The sequence below is a fragment of the Hevea brasiliensis genome, chromosome 3, assembly GCF_030052815.1.
Source record: "Hevea brasiliensis isolate MT/VB/25A 57/8 chromosome 3, ASM3005281v1, whole genome shotgun sequence".
NCBI lineage: Eukaryota > Viridiplantae > Streptophyta > Magnoliopsida > Malpighiales > Euphorbiaceae > Hevea > Hevea brasiliensis.
The window spans coordinates 112659688-112684777 of NC_079495.1; the positions used below are offsets into that span (position 1 = coordinate 112659688).

General features: G+C 37.0%; 1 non-coding gene across 1 annotated transcript; it reads right to left on the reverse strand.

Annotated features, from left to right (window-relative positions):
- Positions 1 to 24277: 24277 nt before the first annotated feature.
- LOC131178878 (small nucleolar RNA R71) lies at positions 24278 to 24385 on the reverse strand. The gene has a single exon (XR_009147886.1). It is a non-coding gene; the product is annotated as a small nucleolar RNA R71 (small nucleolar RNA).
- Positions 24386 to 25090: the final 705 nt, after the last annotated feature.

A 25090-nucleotide genomic window follows, 5' to 3' on the forward strand; every position in this document is an offset into this window, starting at 1 on the left:
TGCCATCTTTAACCTGCAAAAAAACAACTATACAATCTTGATTAAAATAAAATTTAACACCATGATTCAAAAGATTTGTTAAGGGTTTAGCAAGTTTAGAAAACTCCTAAATAAATCACAAGTAAAATCCGACATGTCCAAGAAAACTTCGCACTCTTTTGACAGTGGTTGGAGGGGGCATTTTTTCAGTAATTTCTATTTTGGCTCTATCTACTTCTATTCCCTTGTTTGAGATCAAATGCCCTAAAACGATCCCCTCTTGGACCATAAAGTGGCATTTCTCCTAATTTAATACCAGATCATTATCAGCACACCTCTACAAGATTTTAGACAAATTAGTTAAGTATGAATCAAAATTAGTGTTATATACTGAAAAGTCATCCATAAAGACCTCCATAATTTCTTCAATAAAATGAGAAAAAATGGCCATCATGCACCTTTGAAAGGTAGCATGCGCATTACACAATCCAAATGGCATCCTTCGATAGGCAAAGGTGCCATAGGGAATTTGAAAGAAACCAGAATATCCATCTAAGTAACAAAAGTAAGAATGCTTGGTTAATCTCTCTAACATTTAATCCATAAAAGGAAGGGGAAAATGATCTTTTCTTATAGCATTGTTCAACTTCCTATAGTCTATGCACATTCTCCAGGCTGTAATGGTTCTAGTGGGTATCAATTCATTATTCTCATTTTTAACAACTGTCACCCCACCTTTTTTTGGTACATGTACAGGACTAACCCACTCACTGTCAGAAATAGGGTAAATAATTCCAGCAGCTAGTAATTTCAGGATTTCCTTTTTCATAATGTAACACCCCTCACCCGTCTACAGTGTAGCTGAGCAAGGCATGTCACACGGAGTTCCGGAGCACCTGATCTTATCTGATTTCATTATAGTTCTTGATTTACTTGTTCAAAAACTTTATCTGAGGTTTAGGCTATTTTTACTATTTATCAAAATCTAACTAATTTGGAAAATTCAAAAATTTTAATGACAATCCAGCAGAGTGTCGGCTGTAATTTAGACTAACAGTTCTTCTGAACCTGCCAAAAATAATTTCAATATATATACTCAAATTCACAACTCAGAATCAGTTTCAAAATTTCTCATACTCAATCTCAATCAAAATCATCATGATCAGATACTTAACTCATATATCAGAATTCTTACATTTCATTAACTTACATAATTTGCCAACTAATTACATAAGTTTGTCAAGTACAGGATATACAAATAATTTGCAATATACTTAGAATGAACAAAATGCATAACATGTGTAATATGAGCCCTATCTACATGCATTGCTGAGGAGGTGACAACTTTGAACTCTTCTGACACTTTTGCAGATCTGAACTCCAAAATCTCAGTCAAAGTACCTACACGAGAAAAACAATTTCATCACGCTAAGCATTTCTGCTTAGTGGTGCAATAGTATAACAAGAAATAATATATACAAATAAAGAAAGAAATAAATCATAATTCAGATACTCAGGAATCAATTTAATTTGGTATGGTATTTCTAGTATCAACTATCTTATATACTAGTTTGTTCCTCTTTGGAAGTACTAAGTTATAACCTTTCAGTAATAATACCTAGTATACAAATTATTCTAACTATATTGTATTTTAAGTCTTTACGGTTCTGCAAATTGTATTTTTATTATGTTTCTATTGTTAATCTCTTTTACTCATTTCATTCAATACTTAATTTAATTGTACTGAAATTTTATTATACTTAACTTAACTTAACTGCCTGAATGAAATAATATTTTAATTGACTGCCTGTGTAGCCTATAGACTGACCAGACTGGATAAACGAATATACTAACACTTGGTACCTAGTACCTCTGGCCGTCACACTATCGGTCATAAAGTATCTCCCGGTGTGCAAACAGTGTGGCTAAAAAGCCATATAATCAATCAGTAAGGCAATAAGCCGAGTATAATAACATAATCCATATAGCCATAGGCTATTAAAATCGCAGTGTGGCATAATAAGCCATAAAACACAATATGGCATAAAGCCATTTACAGAACAGCTGTCAGAACCCTATTGGCATACCAACCTATCCAAACTAGTTAACTAGGCAACACTAGGGCATTTACAATCTTAAATATTTAATTCTTTATTTTTAGGGTTTATAGGTCATTATGCCTTTCATTGGTCAACAAAATTATTGACCTTTTTATGCATCATGGATATGTTGATTCTAGTATCAACATGTCACAATTATTCAGTAGATTATCAGACAGATCACATTTCCTATCAATTGTTCTGAAGTACCATTGTACTCAAAGCATTTTTCTTGTCTCTGATAATAAGGACTAATGTCCCATTCATACATTCATGTAATTTATCAAGTCATTATGTTTCTTATTCACATTATTAGTCAAACATAAACTTTGACTTTTTCACACTGAACAGATATGTTGGTTCTAGTTGCACTAGGATTCCTCATTTTAAGTTTATACTCATTGGCATTGATTTTTAAACTTATTTCAAGGCTAATTATATGTGATTCCAAATTTTCAGATTTTATGGCCAATAGTTACTGTTCCATTGGTCAGGCTATAGGGTGAAATTAGTAAAATTCTCTTCATCAAATTGTTTCTTATTGTGTCTTCTTTAATTCTCTTATTGAATTACTCTATTTTGAGTTGTATAACTCAAGTTATGGTCAATTAACCATAACTAGGTCAAATCTGAATTTTGGTTCCCTTAGTAGTCATTTTGATTCTGGATTTTACTAATTTATTTGGACTACTTATAATGACATTTAGGCCTAGTGTGCTTTATAGGATTTGTTGCCCTATGTCTTATAGTCATTTAGAAATTTTACTTGTAATTTATCGAGTCTTATAGAATTATTTATAGTCAAATTGTTGACTTGGACTCAAAGGTCCTATATTGACATGGTCCTCAATTAGGTCAATGGCTTTGACTTTAAATTCTAGCCTTATACATTTATAATTTGAGGAAGTTGCCTAAAACAAAGTTTTAGGTCTCTTTCTTAGCTTTCCAAATTGGTTGGCTCATTACATTTGGATACTTCTTGTGGGAGATATGCCTATTTGAATTTTCTGGACTTAATGGTCAATTGTACCAATTCCAGATTTAGTGTACTAGATTGGTCCAGCTAAATGTCCTGTTTCCATTGATTTTTAGCTTCTAGTCAAAGGAGCAAATTTGTAGCTCTATATCTTATTGAATTTTTGGCATAGATTTCAAGTCATTCTGAGTTGTTTAGACCAAGATACGGTCAATTTACTAAAGCTGGATAGATTGTATTTTCAATGCAAGTTTAGGTCATTTTTTTTTAGGTCAAATTCAATTCTGGCAGATTTAGTACCCTAACTTAGGCAAGCAATTTGACTTGGTTCTGGCCATTTCTGGGCTTTAGTGTCTTCATAAGAGTTGTAGCTCTATGTCTAATCTTTCCATTGATATAAATTTCAGGTCATTTGGACCTGTTTTGAGTGAGTTATGGTCAAATGAGTGACTACTGTTCAAATGGTCAAATTCTGGGTTGCAATGGTTCTGGACAGTTTTGTTACTTCAACTTGTGCAAGCAATTTGACTTAGTAAATGACATTTCTAGGTTCTGTGATCTACACCAAAGTTATAGCTCTATGTCTAAGCTTTCTAACGATATAAATTTCAGGTCATTTGGAGTCGTGTAGGCCAAGATATGGTCATTTTACTATGGCTGGTCAAGTTGCACTTATATTGCACTATTAGGTTATTTTTAAGTCAAAGTCAATTCGGCCAGTTTTCGTAACCCAACTTAGGCAATCAATTTGACTTGCTTAATGACATTTCTGGGCTTGGTGGTCTCTACCAAAGTTGTAGCCCTATGTCTAAGCTTTCCAATGATATAAATTTTAGGTCATTTGGACCTGTCTACAGGGAGTTATGGCCAATTACGTAATCACTGTTCAAATGGTCAGTTTTCAGGTTTGCAAGGTTGCAAATCCAGATTAGGTCACTAAATTGGTCATTTTTTGGATAGAATTTTGGCAAGCTTTCTACATGAAAGTTGGTCCCTGTTGAGTCTACTTTTACCTCCAATTGGCTTCATACCAATTGGGGTCACACAAATAAGATTATAAGCTCAATTGTATACTGCCCTTAAACACTTCATCAAATACACAACCATTACACATCCTACTTGCTTCACCTTAATTTTCCTTACCAAATTTCTAGATTTGTAATGCACAAACATCATTTATCACATCTCATCATGGTCATTTTGGATAGTTTATACAATTTCTCAATATACTAATTACAACCTTAATTACATCAACACAATATACACAAAATACCTAACAATTACACATAGTTTCTAAAGAATAATTTACATACACTTCCATTAATCCCTTAGTACTAGAATTCATCAAGTAATTTCATGAAATCCAACACTTTTCTTGGTTCATCAAGGCTGCCAAAAGTTCACTAAGTACTTAAAATTTTACCACTTCCTCCAATTCCCTAATTCAATACCCAAACACATCAAAAATATGAAATTTACTCACTAATACATCAATTTACTTCAATTAACCTTAATTCTCATCAAATTCACATAAAAATAAATCAAGCACCTTACACTTCCATGGCTGCCAAAAATTTTACACATCAATAACTCATCAAAACCTTCAAATTTCTTTACCATTCAACTCATCTCCACCTTAATACAAACTTTAATGAAGTGAGGTAAGGAAAACTAGCACCAACCTCAACTTGAGCTTGACAAATCCTTGGAATTTCCTCTCCTTTTTGCTGCCTATAGGTTGTCCATGGTGTGAGGATCATTTTTCATGAAGGGAGCTTGAAGAAATAATGGCTTGAACATGAGGAAATGAAGCTTTGCTTGGAACTCATCCATGGAGGAACCTTGAGAACTTCAAATCGGCCATGGATGAAGAATTGAAGGAAATGAGATGAGTTAGTGGAGAAATCTGCCCACTATGGCCCTTTTATATCCCATTATCTTTAGGTTAAATAATATATATTATGCTCCACTAACTTTAGGTTAATTAGTTTAATAATCCACTTTTAATTATTCTAAATTATACAACTCATTTTTCCTTAATTGCATTTTATGTATAATTTCATTTTTCATGTAATTTTCAAAATTTAATACTACTTATTTTTAATGGACATTTAGGTCAAAAGTCCACTCGAGATGTCAAATGACCAAAATGTCCCTCTTTGGATTGTATTTCAGATTTTTCGGTACTACCGATTTACTCCTTGTATCGCTGATTTTTTTAATTTTCATTTTTCATTTATACTAACTTATTATTTTTTTTTTTTGACATTTCCAATGTCAATTACACCTCAGTAGACCTTTAATTATGTCCCGAAAATATTTTCCCTGAGTTTCCCGCAGTCCAGGGCTAGTCAACGGTCCTCGCCGTAACTTTCTGGTGCGGTCACCCATCACTACGGTTCTGCCTCGTTTAACTTAATCACATTTCATCTCTTTTATTTTCTCTTAATTTTTCTTATATTTTCTTACCTTGTATTCCATCATTTTATGTCTCCTCACTATCACCAAAATGTAATTCCAGACCTTTTGGCTGTCTATATTTCGGCTGTCCACATTCTGGTTGTCTGTACTCTGGCTGCTTGTCCTTTTAGCTGTCCGAACAGACATCAGCCGTCAGTATAGTAGAACGTACCGACTACGTAAGTGAGGATGTTACACACAACATCCTTCATGGTAGGATTTAATCTTCTTTGGTGTTCAATAGAAGGTCTACTATTTGGCTTTAGGAAAATCCTATGCATACAGACTGTTAGACTAATTCCCTTTATATCATCAATCGCATAACCCAAAACTCTCCTATATTCTCTCAAAACTCTTAACAATTTGTCAATCTCAATATCAGTCAAAGATGCCTTAATTATAACAGGATATGTTCTATTGGGTCTAAGAAAAACATACCTGAGGTTAGAAAGAAGAGGTTTAAGATCTACCTTTGGGGCATCCTCTACCTTTAATGATGGTGGTTTAATCTCCAAAGTTTACACTTCTTTAAGCTAAAAAATTATAGCTTCAGGATGTGGTGGAGAGCTCTCCAAGTGTTATGCAAAAGCAGCTATGTTGTGATTGTTATCATCAATGCTCCCACCATGGACTAAGCAATTTTTAAGAGGGTCTTGTGGATAGCTTTTTTTGAAATGCTCTTCAACAATCTCATCAATAATGTCTACCTGCAAACAAGACTCAACTTCTTCATATTTCCTTTTCATGGCTAGATTAATGTTGAATATCATTTGATCATCTCCCACTCTAAGTGTCAATTTCTCACCCTTTACATCAATTAATGCACCAGCTGTTGCCAAAAAGGGTCTTCCTAATAAGATAGGAATTTTTGTGTCTTCTTCCATATCTAAAATGACAAAGTCCATTGGAATGTAGAATTTCCCAACCTTGATAGGCACATTTTCTAGAATGCCTTTTGGATACTTAATTGAACGATCAGCCAATGAAAGATACATGTTTGTGGGCTTTAACTCTCCCATATTCAACTTCTCATATATTGAAAGAGGCATTAGGCTGACGCTAGCTACAAGGTCACATAAGGCATTTGCCACACAATTATCACCTATATGACAAGGAATGGAAAACACATTCGGATCTTTGAGTTTGGGAGGTAACTTCTTCTAAATTATAGCGCTGCATTGCTCTCCCAAGTTGATGGTGTCATAATCTTCTAGCCTTCTCTTGTTGGTAAGAATCTCCTTAAAAAACTTGGCATAATTTGGCATTTGGGATAGTGCCTCAGTGAATGGCACATTGATATACAACTTCTTTAGCACTTCAAGGAATTTGCCAAATTGTTTGTCTAGTTTATGCTTGATGAATCTTTGAGGGTAGGGAAGGGTGGGCTTGTAAGGCTCAGGTGGAATGTATGGTTTCTCTCCCTCATCTTGCTCACTTTTGCTTTCTTCTTCTTTTTCACTTTTCTTACTCTCAATTGAATTTTCTTCTTTTGTGCTATCTTTTTCTTCTTTCTTGTTTTCACTCTTTTGACTAACTTTCTTACCACTTCTCAAGGTCACAACCTTACATTGTTCATGAGGGTTTTGTGGTGGGCTAGGTAGTTTGACATAGGATTTGCTTCCCAATAAGCTTGCTTATTGAGCCAATTAAGTCTCCAACATATGGTTGTGGGCTTGTAATTGATCCATGGTTTGTCTCATATGTTGCATTACTTCCTCCAATTTGCTATTTAGATTGCTTTGTCCAACAAAAAATTTCTCCATCATGTTTTTCAAGGTTGGCTTTAGTTCATGAGGTGGAAGGGATTATTGTGCTCTTGCTTGATATCCAGGTTGTGGCTGCCTTATGGGCTGAAATTGAGGCTGAAACTGAGGCCTATTCTACTGCATATACTGCTGATTATGAGCATAGTTTGAGCTTTGACCTTATTAAGCAAAAGTTGCTTATGGTCTCCATGTTGAGTTGTTGACATTAGTGTCGCAAGGGTTTTTGCGGTCGCCTAGACGAATTCTCACCGAAGTGGGAAAAGTGAGGAGTCACCACTTTAATTTTGAGGGAAATTAAAGAAAACCATTTGTAAAAATAATAAAAAAAAATCGCTTCGAAAATAGAGATTCTAAGTTTGGGGTCCGTATACAGGTGGGGAAGGTGTTAGGCACCCCACCTTGTCCCTCAACAAGGGTAAGTAGATTTAATGTTATGCTCTTTATAAATTAAAAATGATAATTAGGGGGTTGGAATGATGATGTCAATCCTTTGTACGGATAAAAGGAATATTTGATATTTCACTATTTAGGGTTGCCCAAGAACACGAGTACATGAGATGACCATTCAGTGAATAGTTGTTGTGTAACGGATTTCTTTGTTGGGGGGTTAATTTGTATATTGGAGTTGTGATATTTTGATTTGAATTTAAGTTAAGAGAATTCGGGTAAGTACTCTCTCTTGATCTCTTGATGTATTTTGTTAAGAATTTAAGCGAGAGATTTTGGATAAGAACTCTCCTCCAATCTCCACCTGTTTTATTAAGGTTTTAGCTAAGAATTCGGGTAAGAACTCTCCCCTAATCTCTTAGTGTATTCTGTTTAAAATTTAAGCGGGAGATTTAGGATAAGAACTCTCCTCCGATCTCCATATATTTTATTAAGATTTTGGCCAAGAATTCGGGTAAGAACTCTCCCTCGATCTCTTAGTTTATTCTGTATAAAATTTAAGCGGGAGATTTCGGATAAGAACTCTCCTCCGATCTTCACATATTTTATAAAGATTTTGGCCAGAATTTAGGTAAGAACTCTCCCTCGATCTCTTAGTGTTAAGAATTTTAATTGAGAACTCGAGTAAGAACTCTCCCCCGGTCTCTTTAATTTATTACGTTTAAACTGAGCTTGGGTAAGAACTTTCCCTTGATCTCTTAATATATTATGTTTAAAAATTAAGCCGAGCTCGGGTAAGGACTCTCCCCCGAACTCTTAATGTGTTGCGTTAAAAATTGGATTGAGTTTGGGTAAGAACTCTCCCCCAAACTCTTAATGTGTTGCATTTAAAAATTGGACTGAGTTCGGGTAAGAACTCTCCCCAGAACTCTTAATGCGTTTATTAGAATAGCGTTTGTAGGAACTTTGAAACTAAGGATTTAGGTAAAGGGTCTCTCTTGACTCCTCTTTTTGGGAATGGAGTACCAAAGACACAGGAAACTTGTGTAAAGCTTTTCCTAGCCTACGGGACCTTATGACTAGATGGAGGATGAAAGATCGAACTCCTTGCCGATCTTTCGCGTGATCGCTTTATCCGAACTCTTTGATCCAATCTCTTTTAGTTGTTCACTCGGGATTTGAGCTTATCTCAATTTTTGATATATTATATTATCACATGGGCTCGTTCCTTAGCCCAACCTCATAAATTATTGGTTTGGCCTATTCTTGTTTCCAACCAACCCAACCTATGCTACACCTATCTTTCTTTGTCATTTTATTTTTTAGACCAAAAGCTCTCATGTCGAAACACCCCTGCTTATATTCTTTTGAGTATTTACAAGTTGCCAGTGACTTGAATGTCTACTTTTGAAGGAAATGAAAACAAAATAACGATAAATGGAATTTACGAATAAAAGAAGACACAGGAAATAACTATTGGCCTAGATAATCTATTCAAGATTTAGTGCGATTGGATATAAAAGAAATTACAAAAGAAAACTAGAGAAAACAAAATGAGGGTATTCAACAAAATAACAGTTTAGGCGATTACCTGTGGAAAGTTGAGGAAACAGATGAGCTGACTTTGGAATCCACAAATCTTGTAGAGGTGAAAGCTGACAGCCGAAGGACTTGAACTTACCCAAAGTAATGGGAATAGGTCGGAACAAAATTGAGCTTGGAAGATAATGCCAGATACTAAAGCGGTGGAAAGGAGGTGATGTGAAGATGGTAGCACAGAAACTTAAAATGGAAGTTTTAGGACTTAGAGCTCCTTTTGATGAAAATACTTAAGAAAACTAGTTTCTAAAGTTTCTCAGCACTTCGAAAGCTCAGAATAGTAAGTAGCAAGACTTAATCAATTTCAGAGTCTTTCCACTATAATCACCACCTTTTCATTTTTTTGTCCTCCTTCTATAGTATTGCATGCAGTTATTTATAGGGAACGGGTGTCCCTAATGAAGGGTCAGGATCTTGCCAGGGGGAGACGGAGGGTTCAGATTCAAAAGGACATAATCTAATGTTTGAGAATCAAGGAGAATCGAAATGGAGGGTCGAGATCCGATTCAGAATATCCGTCCTTTCTTCTCTTAATCCAATGGCTCAGGGCCTTGAGTTACAAAATGGATCCAAAGGCTGGGAATAAAAAGTGCTGAACCTATCGCCTGCTTTTTGATTCGAGGGCTCCAAATCCATACTTACGATTGTGATCAACGGTGGAGATCGATATGTACAGGACTGCTTTAACTGTTTTGGCATCTGGCGACTAGGTCAGCGTTTCTGCAGATGAGATGTGCGGCGAGGATTTGATCGCGTCTGCAAATGCTTTAACTAACTCGGATCTGACGATGAAGAGAGTTAATTGAAAGTTATTTAATCCCTCCACGTTTTTCGATCTCTATAGGTCGTCTCCTGTTTCTTTCGATCTCCCCATTATAACTATTCCCTTTTCTGATCTCTATCTCTTGCATCGGGTCCCTGCTTATTTCCCGATCTCTCTCATTCTAGATCTTTCCTCTCTATCTAACTTGCATTGGTCAAAGTAATAAATTTTTCAGTTACCGATGCATCCGCTTCGGGTTTTGTATGCAATAAATGCCAAGGCCCTATATATATGCAGCAAATGGGAAATCATTTTCACACCTCACTTTTCCTTTTTTAGTTCATTTTCAATGCACCACCTCCCTAATTCTAGCTTTTCCGATGATAGTTCTAATTATGATGGCCATTTTGGTCTTTTTTCGACTATTTCTTTCACCCCTCGTCTGAAAATTTATGACCCCGGTGATCGGAGAACTAGGAGAGCGTCATCTGATGACAGTGAGAGAACCGGACTAATTTGCCAATCAAGATTGAAAGTGAAGGCCGTGCCGATCTCAAATTGGTCTATCGGTACAATCGGTAGACCGATCTCGGACAAGAGGACTACTAATTTCAATCTTAATGTCGGTGACCGCCTCTTGAAGTCCATTTGGCTCCTAACCATATCGAGCATCTCGACTGCAGCTCGGTTTTGGTTAATGACATCGATGATGACTCTGCTCAATATCATGAGAGTCACAGTCACCCTATCTGAGCTGCACATCTATCCAATATTTGTGGCTAGCTTTCTGATCAAACACATCTTTTGATTCAGCCATAAGACTGGGCTTTGACATAGGCCAGCATTCTGGGCCTCAGAGTAATCTTAAGCTAGGTAGATCGCCCTAAATAGTGTAATCCGATCTTTTGAGATCACCCAAATGATGTAATCCGATCTTTTGAGATTGCCCAAATGATGTAATCCGATCTTTTGGAAATGAAATGAAAATTTTATTTAAATGTTTTTCTTTTGTTATCGCATTAGTTATTTTTCTGATCTCTGATTAGTGTAACCAATCTGATCCCTGAACGAATCGCCATTCGGCGATCCGTAGCTTTGGAAATTTATTCAATTTGATGACTTTGGTTAACCGATCTCATTTATCCAATTTTTTATTATGTTTCTGGAACCTTCCCACGATGTGTTAAGGAAGCAGCCCGGTTCCGCTAACCGATGCATCACTTGGGACTTCGTGAGCATTTAATGCTTAGATGGGTATAAATATGGGGAAAGGTGAGTCATTTTTTCCTTATGTCATTTTCAGACCTCCCCCCAACAATCTCAGCATTTCTTCTCGTTTTCTAAAGTTTCCAGGCACTAATTTATACTCCGGTAAGAGTTTTGATCTTTTCCCAGTTATTTTCCTTCTTGTTTTTGAAAATGAGCAGCACCGATGGTCAGAGAGCTGCAAGCCTGCCTTCCGTCCATTTTTCGTGGACCTTGGAAGAAGGCGATGTGATCAGATCAGGCAGGCGATCCAACACAGCCATTATTTCGGTTACTGGTCTGGCTACCAGACCGAAACAAGGTACCTCTTCGAGAAGAGAAAACCTGCCAATTGATGAGCTGTCGTCCATCCTGAGAGAAACCGATCTCCAATCCATAAGTTAGGAGCATAAGACTCCTTTGAACTGATCAAATGCCATGGCGACTTTCCAGTTGATCACTTCTTTGAAGAAGGCGACCTCATCATAGTATATGAAGAGCAGCTGAAGGCCAGGCTCCATTTCCCCTTGGATGAATTTTATAAGGCCGTCCTAAAGTTCCACCATGTCTCGGTAGCTCAAGTGCATCCGAACTCCTGGCGGACTTTAGTAGCCTCCAGGGGCCTCTGCCGAGCCAAGAGACTGGAGCCCACGGCTAAAGTCTTTGCCGAGCTGCATAAGCTTGCCCAAAGGAAGGATGACAAATTTTGGTTCTTTTAGGCAAAGCCGAATTGTGCGCTTTTTACCGATCTCCCTTCTTCGTTGAAGAATTGGAAGAACTGGTTCTTTATATTGAGGAGCAAGATTCCGAATGGCTTCGAGGGTATCCCATAGAGTTGGCAATACCTGTTCGCTTCAATTCTAAAAAAGATCACTTTAAATAAGGACGAAGACGCCATGGTGAAAGAGTTAAAGACTCAGGCATCCACCCATAAATTCTCATGCTTAGATGCTGTTATGGCTGAACTAAAGTGGTGGATGATGCGCTGATCATCGACGAAGACTATGAGCTTCAGCTCTCTGACCTCGGTTCTGGTACAATCCATATCTCTAGCCTTTAAATCTTAGCGAACTCACTGACTTCTTCTTTGTGCAGGTATGGCGGGTGGTGATGCTTCTAAAGAGAGCTGCAAGTGAAAGAGGGAGGTCTCCCGAAAGGTAGGGGAGATGAAGGAGGCTACCGCTGCTGCTGCTCAGACACCTCAACGAGATTTGGTAGAAATGTAACACCCCTATGTTCGGTAGTGCGTTCTACTGTTCTAGTGACCAATGTTGTCCGGACAGCTAGGAGGCCTAGAACTACACTTAAATATTAGTAAGGAGACATAAAATAATGAAATACAAGAAAAGAAAATACAAGAAAAACAAAAGAAAAATAATAGCAATGAAATGTAACCAAGTTAAACGAGCCGAGAACCATAGCGATGGGTGACCGCATCGGGAAATTGCGGCGTGGACCGTTGACTAGCCCTGGACTGCGGGAAACCCTAGAAAATATTTTTAAGACTTAAATAAACATCTATTGAAGTATAAATGTCATTAGAAATATTAAAGAAAAATTAATTAATTAGTACAAAAAAAAACGAGAAATCGAGAAAACGACAAAACTCGGTGTTACCGAAAAATCAGAAATGCAACCCGAACAGGGGCATTGTGGTCATTTGACACCCCAAGTTATCTTTTGACCTAAATGTCCATTAAAAATAAATGATATTACACTTGGAAAATGTCATGAAAAATTAAAATAGTGGTACATAATCTAAATAGCAAAAGATAGGAGGAAAATGTGGAAAATTTGAAAGTTTAACATTAAAAAATACTTTTAATTCCATTAGTGCTCCACTAACACCACTAAAGTGGACCATTAAGCATAATTGTGGCAGAATATGCCTTCATCTTCCACACTTTGCAAAACCAGCCGAAACACTTGAAAGAAACCTCCATGGCCGAATCCTTTCCAAGCTCCATGCAATCCCCTTTGAGCCACCATTTTCACTAAGTCTCTTCTTTAAAGTTAATCCTCATCTTACAAGGAAGATTTTGATAGCAATTTTAAGGAGGTTTAGTGAAGTTTTGGTCAAGCTTCAAAAGTGGTAAGTGTGTATTTTTTATTCTTGTTTCATTAAACTTTGAGTGGATGTCGTGGTGAATTGATTTATGGAAGAAGTTTTGATGTTTGATGAGTTAATGGTGGTGCACCATTTTGGCAGCCATGAAACCTCAATATGAACAGCTTGTTCTTGCATGTAAATAGTGGTTTGAATGATGATTTAAATGTATGATTGTATTGTAGTGGAATTCCATGAGTAAGGTTTGATTTGTAAGCTTGAAAATTGCAAATGGAGGTTGATGGGTATGTGTAAATTTGTGGTAGCCTCATGAAGAAGATTGAAGTGTTTGAGTTCATGAAATATTGTTGAATTATGTTGTCATTGATGGCAGCATGTGTATATAAATAATTGTTTGAAATTGGACATGGAAATGAGGTATATTCATGTGGTTGAATTATTGTAAATGGGACTTTGGAAAATTCTGTATTATAGTGTGTTTGTTGAGAGTGGTTACAAGCTGCCAAAATGACCAAAAATGTGAAGTAAAGTGTGTTAGTATTATGGTACAAACTAGAATTGGCATGGAAGAGTTAATTTGATAAGTGTTGGATGGGTAATTGGTAAGGATGAACAATGTGTAATAGGGTAGTGTATGTTTTAGCTTAGAACCTTAAGTGTGTGGATCCAATTGGTATGAGACCAATTGGAGGTGAAACTAGGCATAAAATGTGCCAACTTTCATGAAGGAAGCTTACCAAAATTCTGCCTAGAAGGTAACTTGAAAAATAACCAAATCCAGATTAGTGAATTGAAAGCCTGAAAATTGACCATTTGGGCAGTAGTTAGTTTTTTGGCCATAACTCACTCAAAAAAGGTCCAATTGACCTGAAATTTTTACCATGAATAGTTGATACATATATATACAATTCTTATGAAGACACCAAAGCTCAGAAATGGCCAGAACCAAGCCAAATAGCTTACACAAGTTCAGGTCCAAAAACTGACCGAACCAAAAGTGACCTAAAAAAGACCTAAAGTTACCATTTTGGTACATTCTGTCCAGCATTGGTAAATTGACCATAACTTGGTCTACACAACTCAGAATGACTTGAAATTTTGCCCCGTGTGCAATGAGACATAGACCTACAAGTTTGTGGTTTGGACCGAAACCCGAAAACTAAGGGAACTAGGTCATTCAGCTAGGTCAAATTAGTATACCGAAATTCGGCAAATTGCAATAAAATGCAATATACTTGAAAATGAATTGGGTAACATGTACCAACACCAAAATGATATAAAATGTGAGATATTGGTAACATTAAACCTAATTCACCTAGAGTGCATCGAGGGTCAACATTTTAGGTTGACTAAGGGAAATAATAGAATTCAATAAGTTAATTATTAAGCTTTATTCTTAGAGACAGTTTAAATGAGTACTGAAACACTTCAAATTGTGTGTTTCAGTTAGCAAAGACTCAGGGAAAGGGAAGGAAACACTGAGTCAGGGCCAACAGACATTTATCAGAGGTTTGTGCACAACAGTTATTTCTTTTGAATTTTTCAATTGAAATAAATTATGACTATTTGTATATTATTATTTTAAATTGTGAAAAATTGTTTGAATGATATTTGATGGATACTTATTGATTGAAAAGTATTGTAAATGGTTTGAAACCACAGCTATCATGTATATTGATTGAATTCCTCGCTAGCTTGTCTAGTGGGACGAATTGACTTTGAATTCCCTCTCTGGCTGAAGTGTTGAGGTGTGTGTCTGTTGAGGACGAATAGAATGAGTACTCATATTATTGCTAGCTAGCTATGTTATTCCTCACTAGCCATCGGCTTTTGGGATGAATTGGACTTTGGAACATGATTAAGCTATGTGTGTGATTTATTGATATTTATTGTGATATTGCGAAATGGAGTTTAAATTCTTTATGACATTCACTGTCTTTGAATTTAACTATTGTTTTAAGTATCCACTATTTATATGACTTATGATTTGTGATTTAAAGTTGCATTTTGTTAATGTTGTACACCACTGAGACATTGGCTCAGCAATAGCTTTTCATTGCTGTCACAGATAGACAGACTGGTAGGGCAGCAGACTAGGCTACTAGTGCTTCATTGAGAGTTCATCGGGTATATTGAGTATACCATACTTTGCATTTTGTATTGTAATGTATGTTCACTGTATGTATATATTGTTCTTAGTTTTGAGCAGTTGTAACTTAAAATTATAACTTAAAATTATACATTAAAATTGTAAATTATCTTAGCTTGTAAAAATATTAAAATTGTAAATTATCTTAGCTTGTAAAAATATTATGATGTATATTTCTTTTATCTCAGATTTTGAAAACAATGGAAAACTATTGTGGATTTGAGCTGGCAAATGTTGAGAAACTTATTGTGTTAATTGGATATTGGAGTTTGGGAATTAAACAAAATATTAGAAGTGCTTTTTTACAGGTTTTTGAAGAACTGTTTTATTCAAAATACAGATGGCACTCTGCTAAAATTTTTACAGAAATTATTAATACTTTAAATGTGTTGTCTGGTTTCACTTCAGTTAAAAAAAATTTTAACACCTGTAAATAGTACTCACACTATAAAAAGAAGTAAAAAAAGTTTTAAAATCCCTTGTAATATATTTAATGGGTTATCAGTAGACGAAGTTTGGTAATTCATTAGGTATACTACGGGATCATGTTATGCCTTACAGAGGGGTAGGGTGTGACAAGAAATACCGAGCTCCCCTCCTTGACCTCAGGAGCAGCCGATCTCTAAAGTAGACGTCGTCGTTTCTCCACCTTGGCAGATTGAATGTCTGCCTCCTCCGCCTCCTCCAATCTCTTCCAATGTGGAAGGGGAGTCTCCCAAACCTACTGTTAAGACACTTTCCTGGGGAGCTCAACAGCTCATTCAATCACTAGAAAGGAACCGTTCCACCCGAGGGAATCCCGGTCTTGCCAAAGTCATGGGAGCTTCCATTTGCTTCCAAGAAGATCGAAACATAATGGCAGAAGAGAGTATCAACAACATCTTAACTCAAACAATGAGTTTGGGCTTGGAGGCTATTGCAAATCAACATGTGATCAGAGAAAAAGCCCACGCCTTAAGGAGGGAGATTATTAAGGCGGTCCAGGATTACTCAGCTACAAAGGCTCAGCTCTCCACTGCCAATGATTACATTGTCCAGCTGGAGGATCGGGTGAGACATTGCGAAGAGAGGATAGTGGAGGTGGAGCGGGAACTTGAAGTCTCCCAAGCTGGTTGATCTACCGATCTCGCTCGTTTGCTAAACAACTTCGGGTGAAGGAGTAGGAGCTCTAGGCCAAAGAGGAGGAGAGTACTATAAAAGAGGCTGGAGCATATGTGAACGCCCATAATGACCTCCTGGCCGAGCTGAAGAAGTGTTATCCTGAGGAAGACTTCTACTGGATGAATCAGCTCATCCTAGAGGCTGAAGAAGAGAGCGATGAGGAGCCTGAGAGAGAGGGAAGGGATGAGAGAACTGATAATGTATCTGACCACAATTCTTGATGTGTATATATTGATGTGTTTTTGGTGATAATTTCTCATGATTTATGCTTAATAGAGTTATATTTCTTCATTCTAGGGTATTTTTCACACTTGCAAATCATTTTCCATTGCACTCTCAATCTTGTTGAATTGTGCATAAGCAACTGCATAGCTTATGCAATCCTGCATAACCACAATTCTTGCCATTTCCGTCTCTGTTGCAAACTGCATAAGGTAGTGCATAGCTTATGCAACTCTGCATAGCCACATTTTTGTCAAATTTCACACCTACCAAGACTTGCATAAGTGTGTGCATGACTTATACACATTTGCATGACTTCAAATCCTGCATTTTCTCTCTCTGTCGAAGTCTGCATAAGGAGGGTGCATGACTTATGCACTTCCGCATAACCAAAAACTCTGAAATCCAGAATCTGCCAAGAGGTGCATAAGCAGAGTGCATGACTTATGCACTTCTGCATGACCACCAACCCCAAAACCCAAAACCCACCGAAATGTGCATAAGCAGAGTGCATAGCTTATGCAAAACTGCATGACCACATTTTCCAAACACCAAAACCTGCCGAGACCTGCATAAGGAGGGTGCATAGCTTATGCACTTCTGCATGACCACCAACCCCAAAACCCAAAACCCACCGAAATGTGCATAAGCAGAGTGCATAGCTTATGCAAAACTGCATGACCACATTTTCCAAACACCAAAACCTGCCGAGACCTACATAAGGAGGGTGCATAGCTTATGCACTTCTGCATGACCACCAACCCCAAAACCCAAAACCCACCGAAAAGTGCATAAGCAGAGTGCATAGCTTATGCACTTTCGCATGACCACTCTCCCTGAAGGTCAAAACTTGCCGAACAGTGCATAAGGAAAGTGCATGACTTATGCACTTTTGCATGAGCTATTTCTCTGAAGTCCAAAACAAGCCGAAACTTGCATAAGTTAGTGCATAAGTTATGCACTCCTGCATAATCAGTTTTTCACACCTTTTTATCACCCACCTAAACATGCATAAGAGAGTGCATAGGTTATGCACAACTCACTTTTCACTTATGCAGTTTTTACGCAAACCCTATTCAAATCAAATTTCTTTTCGGCAACCAATTTTCCCACCTCCATTTCCCGACTCTTCTATTCACGACCGTCCTTCCACCTCCATTTCTCCCGACATTTTCCCTCTTATTCTTCTCCACTCACATTTCCACCGCATAAACCCTAATTTCTCCCTACATTTTTTATTTCCGCCCTCATCTCCTCCATCCTCACCATCGGGAACCATGGAGTCGCCTCCCCATTCCCCTCAAACTTCCCCTCTCCAGGTTTCGCCATTGTCAACGCGACCTCCCAACCCCGATTCCCCTCCACAAGAGACACCCCCACCACCCTCCACAGCTACGTATAAACGAAAAATCAGGTCAAAATCCACCCGACTCATGGCCTCTGCACCTCCTCTCTCAAAACGCAAAGAACCACCTACCACCCCAAGGTCAGAGCCTCCACCCAAAAAGCCAAAAACTTAAGCCTCCACACCCTCTTCAAGCAAAAAGCAATTGTCGGCAACCTCACAGGTCTCAAAACTACCTTGGTCCCTTCCTGATGCAACTCACAAAGCAACATTTAAACGACTTAAGGAAAGGAAGGTGCAACCCACTAGGTATATTTCTGTGGACTCTCTCCAGTCACTTGGTTTATTTGACAATGTAGTTGCCTATCTTGATGGTATGGGTTGGATAGAATTTGTGCACAAGCAAGAAATTGTTTACCCAACTTTAGTTTTGGAATTTATTTCCTCATTCTCTGCCACCCTGAAATTGCATGATGTAGATTTTAAGCCAACTATGAAATTTAGATGTTTGGGGCAAAATAGAGAGTTATCATTGGATCAATTTCATAGCATTCTTGGTTTTGCAATTGATGGGCTATTTAGAGTGCCATATACAAGGGTAGAGGTAGCAAACAAGAGTATTTGGAATGCTGCTCAATTTTGGAGAATTATCACAAACCAACCTCAGACTTTTTCTGCTGGCAGATCAAAAACCTCTCAAATACTTGACCCTGCACTTAGGTTTATTCATAGGCTGATTGCTAGCACTATTTTGGGCAGAGGGACTAGTTCTGGTGCTGTGGGGAAATCTGAATTATTCATGTTATGGTGTGCTTTTCACAAGGTCAAGGTTTCTCCTGGTTATTTCTTTTGTGAGCATGTGTTGCATATTGCCACAAAATCCATAGGTGACATTGTCTTGGGTGGGCTCATAACTGTTATAGCCAAGCATTTTGGTTTTAATCCTGAAGAGCACCCAATACCAGCACTTGTGGACACCTTATATTTTGATGCTGCACACCTATCCAAAACAGGGTTCAGTTTGCCACATTCTGACATTGCACAACCAGCAGCAGAAACTGAACCCACTGCACAACCAGAAGCCCAACCTGTCCCATCACCCCACAAAGACTTCATCGAACCTACCCCACCCTCAATCTGCACAGACACCCCAAAGAGCCTTTCTCGCCACACCTCCTACAATTGAACCTCCTCATCCACGACCTCTCCTGCATTCAACACTAAAGCCTTATTCACCTATCTTGAAAGGCTTAGTGATGATATATACTTTGTGGATAGGAAGCTTGACACTGGTCTTGATACCCTCAAGGATCGTCATGATCACCTATTTGACCTTGTCATGGAAACCAGGGACAAGCAGAAAGAATTGAAGGAGATGATGAAGAAACTCATGATTTTTCTGGGAATGCCACCTCCACCTCCATCACCTCCTCCAGCACCATCATTTCGACAGCAGCCAGATGCAACCAGCCCCTTAGCAACATCTATGGACAAGGGCAAAACAATAGAACTAGACTAGTTTTTGTTTTACTTTTGTTCAAACTTGTCGGACTTTTTCTTTGTACATATGTTCAAGCAATTATAGTTTGTTTTGAATTCTGTTAGTTTATTTTGAATTAGTTTGTTTCTTAAAGTTCTATTGGATGGCCATTACATTAGTTTTCCATTGATTTTCACTGCCTTTACTGCCCTTTTGTGCATAATTGTCCATATATTCTGTTTTGTATATTGTGGTTGCACATTTTTCCTTGCTAATCATCATGCATGACTTTTGAATATCTCGCACAGCCGTGGAATTCCCTTATGCAATTATTTTGCATAGCCTGTGCAGCCCTTTATGCCACTTATGCAGAACTGCACAGGCTGTGAATCCCCTTATGCAAATGTCCTGCATAGCCTGTGCAGCCCTTATTGCTACTTATGCAGAACCGCACGGCTTATGCACCCTACTTATGCACTGCTCGACAAAGACTTTATTCTACATAACCTGCAAAGAACTTATGCATTCCCATTATCTCTTGAATTCTCATCTGCTCTATACCAGGTAACCTTTTCTTTTTGCTCTTAACATTTCACAATTCCTGGTAATTACTATTTGCTTTGAGTTTTGATAATACATTGCTTGAGACATTGAGGACAATGTCTAATTTTGAGTTTGGGGGTGTGCATTTTGATTTTTGCTTCAGTTTTCACATTTTGAGTATAAGAGCATCTCATCCCATTCCATTTACATATACTGTAAATATTTTACATATACATCCATACATACATATACATTACACATTTACACACACATTATACATTACTTAGAAATTGTACATATTGCACACAAATAGATTCCCCATTTAGTTAATGCATTACTCATTTTAGGAATCATGCATCATGCATTAAAATCTTTTGCCAAATCCCTTGAGTATTGAAAAGCTACCTATGAGAGTGATTTGACTTACCTTTAGTTGGGTTTGTGGATTGAAAGTTTCCTAAGAGATGCAAGGTTTTGAAGTGTCTATCCCTTGCCTATATCTTCTTAGCCAAAAAGCCACCCAACTAGTCATTTGGAGATGGAAGTGTTTAGAGGGAGTTATTGGATATAAGGTAGTCAAATGATGTCTCACCAATCCTAGAACAAATTTTCTAAACCTTTCAAGGCGAAATACCAGCTTGTACTTGAAAAGAGAGATGATTAGGCATTCTTTGATTTAAATCTCTTCATTTTAAACCTTTGGCCCTTTTCCTAATTAAAATTGACCCTTGCAAACCCCTTTGAGCCTTTTTGTCCCTAATTTTTCTTGAAACCCTTATTACTACCTAGCCAATGAACCAAACACTCCAACCCTTTTCATGAGAATAATTATTTATAACATTAGGTACATATTCAAAAAAAAAAAAGAAAAAAAATGCAATAAAAGGGAGAAGAAATGCTTGTCACCTTGTAAAAGTGCTAGTATATGTGCTTTTCACCATTGTCATTCGAAATGAAAGAAATCCACCCAAAGTATTAAAAGAAATGAGTTTGGGGGTGGCAAATTTTAGGGACAATCATCAAAAGAAAATGCAAAATACAAGTTTAAAGAATCAAATGTCCCTCCATTTTTATGTGTTTTGTAAACTATGCTAGCACTTGACAATCCTCATTGTGTATTTCTCTCCCCCATATATATAAAGAAGAGAAAAATATATAATAAAATAAGAAATATACCTTATGTTGTCAAAAATTGAAAATATTCTCATGCTTTGAATCCTTTTTACCCATCTTTCTTCTTAGCCTCATTTTAAACCCCATGGCCCCATTACACCCCTAAAAAGACCTTTGATCTCTTGATAGTACTTGCCACATTAGTGGAGATAGGAGTAGGGAATTTGCCTATGGGATTGGAGAAATTATCTATTCATTCATTTAATTTCATCATTCTATATAGAGACACTTTGCCTATTGATTGTCCTAGAATTCCTTTTGAGCATAACTTTCTCTTTTGATTGGTTGGTTTGGGGATTTTGAATGATAATTGACTTGATGGCTAAGCGGTGAAAGCTTGGATAAGCATTAGATTCTTTGCATTTTGAAGGATGGGTATATGGATTGTTGGTGTGGCTAAAGGTGTGTTAAGTTACTTTAATAGTTGATTTTCATAGCTCTTTGGATAAGGCACCCCTAAAAATTTGCATTGCAATTTTAAGTTTGCTTGAGGACAAGCAAAAGCTTGAGTTTGGGGGTATTTGATGCATACATTTTGCATAGTCATTTAGGTCTAATTTCATAGCCATTTTATTTTATTATTAGTCATTTTTAGCCAATTTCATTAGTTATTTAGTTAGTTTTTCATAGTTGTCGATTTTGCATTAATTTGTAATTTTTACTTTGTTTTGTAGGAAAAATGGTGTTTTTGAAGGACTGAAGAGAATTTTTACCATTGAGGAGTGACTTTTACAGCCAAAGATGTCAAAAACAAGTTTTCAAGCTGAAATATACATTGACCAAATTGTGCATAACTTGCCGCATAAGCTATGCAGATCTGCATAAGGAGAAAAATCACTGTTCCAATACCTGCCGAAATGTGCATAAGGAGACTGCATAGCTTATGCACATTCACGCCTCCCTTATGCACTTTCACGGAATTGTGCATAACCTATGCACCAAGTCATGCAGTTTCGCATAAGTGAACTAGAAGGCCGGTAAGCGCATAAGGATCTGCATGACTTATGCAGTCCACTTATGCAGTCCCATAAAGAGTTCATTAATGAGCTGGCAGAAGATTCCCTCAGAAAATCCCTCCTCAAACACACCATTTTAGGGCTCCATGTCAGAAAATGCTATAAATAGTCCCATTTCCCATTTAAGAAGGAGGAAGACAAGGAAGAGGTGTAGGCAGCAGCTGAAGAGTCACTTTCACCTTCCACACCATTTTCAACCAAGATTTGCAGATTTCTTTCCTTTCTTACATTTTTCCTACATTTCTAGTTTTTAGTTTCTTGTTTCTTAGCTTAGATTAAAGCTTTATTTCCTTATAAACTCATAATTTCTTGTAAACATTATGGATAGTGAGTAGTTTTATTTTGATTCTGGAGTAAGGGTTGTAATATTTGAGATATTTTGTGGATTTTGATTGGGTAATCCATATTTTCTGGTCTTAATGAGTTTTATTCATTTCTTGTGTGCTTAATGGCATGCTTAGTGTAGGATCCCATTGAGTAATGTTCTTAATCCATGGTTGAGGCACCGAAAGGAGAAGGCCTTGTGATAGATAATCAAGAAATTGGACTTAATTAACTTAGCTCTAGAAATAGACTAAGGATTAAGAGGATTTACAGATTAATTAAAGAACTTAATGGGTCTTAATTAACTCTAACTCCACGAAAGTAGGATTAGATTGATTAAGGCACTCTTTGTCTCACTCGAAAGGGTATTCAAAGGATTTAAGAATTAATCTCCTTAAAACCAGTAAGTTCCACAAGATTGGATAACCAATTTAAAATCCCAAAATAGCTCGAATATGAAATCTCGAACTCCAAAATCACCTTTTCATAATTGTTAATTTTTAATTGAATTTAATTGCTTGCCATTTTAATTTTGCCATATAGATTTCAACTTGCTTATTTCAAATTGATGCAATTTTAGTTTAATTAATACATTGTTGGATAGATTATTAATTTTGCACATATAGATTTCATACTCAAATACCCATCAATTTATTACTTTAATTTCAAGAATAGTTCAATTTAGTCAACTTTTTATATCAAAAATTCAATCATTAACAAAACTCCTCGTGGGAACGATATCTTTTCTATATTACTTGTACGACCCGTGCACTTGCGGTTGGGCCACATCAAGTTTTTGGCGCCGTTGCCGGGGAGTTGTTTGTTTAAGATTGAATTCTTGATTATTTTAGTTGTTTATAGTTTTATCTTTGTTATCTTTTCATTTTTGTGTTTGTTTGTTCTTTTTCAGGTACTTTTAATCTTTTATGAGAAGAGCTAGAAGCACAAGTGACACATCCTTATTGTTCAATCCTGAAATTGATAAATTTTGTAAGGCCAATAAGAAAGAAACCAGAAAAAGAAAAGAAGCTTTGAGAGAAATTAAATTAGAAGAAGTCATGGCTGATGAAAGAATTAGAATTGGTGGTAATGCTGGAAATGATCGAAACAATGAAAATGTTGCCCAAGGAGAAGAGGTTGTAAATGCTAATGTGCCTAGGGGAAGTATGATGGATCATGCTTTTCCTCGTTTTGATGACTTGAGAGAGAGCATAGCAAGTCCAAGAATTGATGCAAATAGTTACAAGATGGATTTTGGAGTTCTTCAAATGATTCAAAATTCTCAATTCGGAGGACATCCTTCTGAAAATCCACACACACATCTGAAGAAGTTTGCTATGATCTGTGACATGCAAAAACAACCTGGAGTATCTGATGATGCAGCAAGATTGAAGCTATTCCCATTCTCTTTGAAAGATAGAGCATTGGATTGGCTTGATTCTTTACCTCACAACTCCATTACAAATTGGGAGCAGCTCACTGATGCATTTCTTGCACAATATTTTCCACCTGGAAAAACTCAAGAGTTGAGGAATCAAATGACAGCTTTCAGACCAAGAGAAGATGAAACTCTATATGAGTCATGGATGAGATGGAAGGAATTAGAGAGACAATGCCCACATCATGCCATTCCGAAATGGATGATAAATCAGAATTTTTACACAAATGTCACTCCTGCAATTAGAGGGATTATTGATGCTCAAACAGGAGGAGAATTTATTATGAAGCATGAAGATGAAGCTTATGAGCTATTGGAGAAAACTGTAAAGAATATTCATCTTTGGAGTAGTCCAAGAGGACCAGCTCCAACTCAAAAGAGGCAAGCTGCTGGAATGTATGATCTTGATCCATTCAACATGATTAATGTAAAGTTTGGTGCACTTACAAATGTTTTGGCTAAGAAGATGGAAGATTTGAGTATGTTGGTTAGTTCATCATCATCATCTGGAAGTTCACAACAAGTTGCCTATGTAGAGGGAACTACCAGCTGTGGAGTAGACTATGGAGAGCAAGCAGCATATGTTGGTAATTATGGAAACAAACAAACGGGGAATCCTTACTCTCAAACTTATAATCCAACTTGGAGGAATCATCCTAACTTTTCATGGGGAAATCAGCAAAGTCAAGTTCCAAATCAGAATTTTCAACCACAACAGCAACAAGGAATTCCATATCAGCAAAATAGGCAACCATTGCCTAATTTTCAACAGAAAAATATGAACCCTCCACCAAAACTGCAAGAACAAAGTTCCACCACAGAAGCTTTATTGCAACAGATTCTTGCTAACCAAACTAAGCATGATGAGGAGATGAGAGAGATGAAAGCAAGGCTAGA